This window comes from Hemitrygon akajei, chromosome 24 (assembly GCF_048418815.1).
Source record: "Hemitrygon akajei chromosome 24, sHemAka1.3, whole genome shotgun sequence".
NCBI lineage: Eukaryota > Metazoa > Chordata > Chondrichthyes > Myliobatiformes > Dasyatidae > Hemitrygon > Hemitrygon akajei.
The window spans coordinates 52128128-52131708 of NC_133147.1; positions in this window are offsets into that span (position 1 = coordinate 52128128).

Sequence of the window (3581 nt, forward strand, 5' to 3'; positions counted from 1 at the left end):
CCCACACACAGTGTTCCCTCTTCACTGCCCCTCCAATCGTGTGGAGTTCCCTCCTCACCGCCCCTCCCGTAGCACAGGGCTCCTTCTTCACCCCCCCCCCCACACAGTGTTCCCTCTTCACTGCCCCTCCAATCGTGTGGAGTTCCTCCTCACCGCCCCTCCCGTAGCACAGGGCTCCCTCTTCACTCCCCCCACACTGTGTTCCCTCTTCACCGCCCCTCCAATCGTGTGGAGTTCCCTCCTCACCGCCCCTCCCGTAGCACAGGGCTCCCTCTTCACCCCCCCCCCCACACTGTGTTCCCTCTTCACCACCCCTCCAATCGTGTGGAGTTCCCTCCTCACTGCGGTAGTGTTTCGAGCGAGTTGGATCAATTCAAGACAGTCAGAGATGAATACGGACTGGAAAGAATCACTGACAGACGAGGGGACGTCTGCGACGGTGGGACAGATACAGCGCTGACCACCCCCCCCCCCCCCATCCTGGAAGCAGTGGAGAGCGGGAGGGGGACGAGCACACCGGACAGGCAAGGCAACTGAGCACCACGAACCTTCCGAAACTCCCTGTAGTACGCCTTCCGCGACGTTTCGCTCTCCAGATTCGTGTGGGCCCGGATACCCTCCATGTCGCTCTCCTGTAGGGGAGCCATCCATCGGTCATTTACGCATCAGGCAGACTCAGAATCAGATTTAACATCATCGGCACAGGCCGTGAAATCTGCTGTTTCCCGGCAGCAGTTCATTACAACAGATAATAATAAAAACTAAAAAACAATAATAAAAAAATATCCGCGGTATTGACCAACATGTGATTGCGTTTGTTACATTGACAGCGAGGAGGGCCATTCTGTTGAAGTGGAAGGATACGTCGGCTCCCACTCTGTCACAATGGTTCTCTCAAGTGACGTTATGTCTCAGTTTGGAGAAAATTAGAAGTCGAACCTTGGAACCTGTGTTTGATTTTGAGAAAAGATGGGGCTCATTTGCTGGTTACTACCATGAGAGTTAATTGATAGATTTCCTCCACGATCTAAGCGAAGATTTTGGTATGATTCTTTTTGCTGACGGTTTGATGTTTATCTTTAGAAGCTTTTTGGATGACGCACGGCTCCGGGGTCGAACACCGCATGGGTTCTGTTTTCTCACTTTTTTCTTGCTTTAGTAGGGTTTTTATTTTCTCTTTTTTTGTGTCTCCGTATTTTTCAATCCTTAATTTTTTTTTTCTCTTTTGCGACATCGTAAGTGTTACTTACTTCGATGTTCTCTTGTACTTTGGGTAATAATAATAAAAAGATTTGGAAGAAAACTGTGAATTACACTAAGTATATATACACACACGTATATATATAAAAGCGTGTGTGAGTATGTGTGTAAGAGAGAGAGGAGTGAGGAGAGGGAGGGAGCGAGGGGGAGGGGAGAGGGGAGGAGAGGAGGGGGAGAAGGGGAGGGGGAGAGGGGTGGAGGTGGGGGGGAGGGAGAGAGGGGGGTGATGGAGGGAGGGTAGCCAAGTGGTTAGCACAACACCATACAGTGCCAGCGACCCGGGTTCAATTCCCGCTGCTGCCTGTAAAGAGTTTGTACGTCCTCTGCGTGACCGCGTGGGTTTCCTCCCGCAGTCCAAAGATGTACAGGTTAGCAGGTTCATAGGTCATTGTAAATTGTCCCGTGGTCAGGCCAGGATTAAGTTGGGGGATTATTGAGCGTCACAGCTCAAAGGGCTACTTCGCACTGTAACTCAATGAATACATAAGCAGGATATAAAACAGTTAATCGTTAAAACTGAGCTCGTCGGCCTGGGAAGACAGTCCATCTAAGAGAAGGAAAACTCTGAGTTCAACCCTCCGCTGCCTTGCGCCCATACCCACTCACGGGAATGGCTTCGGGAGTAAACCCTGAGGACAAATCCGGAGCTGGAGTCCCTAAGGCAGTCCGACGTTGCCTTCAACCCCGTTCTGGCAACTCCTGCGACGACACTGGTGCCAAGCTGTATCGGCCCTTGCCCTTCCCTTGGGTAACATCAGTGTCGTGGAGAGGGGAGACTTGCAGCTTGGGCAACTGCTGGTCTCCCATAAGGCCCTGCCCAGGCCTGCGCCCGTGCCCCGGAAACCTTCCAGACGCAGATCCATGGTCTCGTGAGACTAACCGATACCACCAAACCAGTTAAATTAAATAAGTAGTGAGGTAGTGTTCAGTGTCCATTGAGGAATCTGATGGCAGAGGGGAAGAAGCTGTTCCTGAATCGTCAAGTGTGTGGCAACGGCTCCTGTACCTCCTCCCTGACGGTAACAATGAGGGTAGGTCCTGCTCTTTCGGTAGATGAAGTTTGGGGGGGGGGGGGTAGCGTGGTATTAGAGAGGGAGCGATGTCAGAAGCTGGGGAGGGATGGGTGGAAGTGACAGAGGCCTATAGGAGGAGACGAATAGGACAGGAAACCATAAATTTATTATCAAAGTAGATCGGTCGCAAAATGCTACCTGGAGGTTTGTTTCCTTGCGGGAAATTAAGTAGAATAAAACCTGGGGGAAACTCTGCATAAAGTCTGACGGAAAACCAGCGTATAAGAGAGGACACATTTTGCACACCATTAAATCTTTCCACAGGCTGAAGATTACAGATTGGTTTTATTTGTCAAAGGCAAACTAAACTAGCACGGATGTGCCCTCTGCTGGTCGGGGTCGGCCATGAATGTTGCATCCCAGCTGTCTACGTTGATACGCCCGCCAGGGCAGTCCGATACGGACAGCAAGCTCTTGCCCGTCCAGCAGGCTCCCCCTCTCCACGCAGACCACGAATCGGCAGGCATCGATACGGCCTGGCACCAGGGGCGTCACGAGAGTCGCCCGTCACCATTGGGCTCGACGTAGGGATTCCAGCTCCGAATTTTTCCCTCCCGAGCCTTATCCACGAGTGGGTACAGACAGACACAAGGCACCAGAGGTTTGAGATCGGAGTTTTCCCTCTCCTCGATGAGCTGCCAACCACAGCTGACAAGCCCCATCTGCCCAAAGCAACTGGTCTTAAGGTGTCAGTAACCTGCCTTTGTCCTTTCACTGGGAGCAGAATTAGGCCATTTGGCCCATCCAGTCTGCACTGCCATTCCATCATGTCTGATTTATTCTCCTGGCTTCCCCGCATAAACTTTTGACACTGACTAATCAAGAATCAATCTCTCTAAATATACCCAAATATATACCCTCAGGGCTGTGTACTAAATCCCCTCCTTTACTCCCTGTATACCCATGACTGTGTCGCCACCCACAGCTCCAATCTGCTAATTAAATTTGCCAACGACACTACATTGATTGGCCTATCTCAAACAATAACGAGGTGGCCTACAGGGAAGGAGTCATCTCTCTGACACAGTGGTGTCAAGTAAAACAACCTCTCCCTCAATGTCGCAGAAACAAAGGAGCCGGTTGTGGACTACAGGGGGAATGGAGACGGGCTGAACCCTATTGACATCAGTGGATCTGGGGTTGAGAGGGTGAACAGCTTCAAGTTCCCTGGCACGCACATCACCGAGGATCTCACCTGGTCCTTCACCTCAGACAGTTGAGGAAGTTTGGTACAGGCTCCCAAATCTC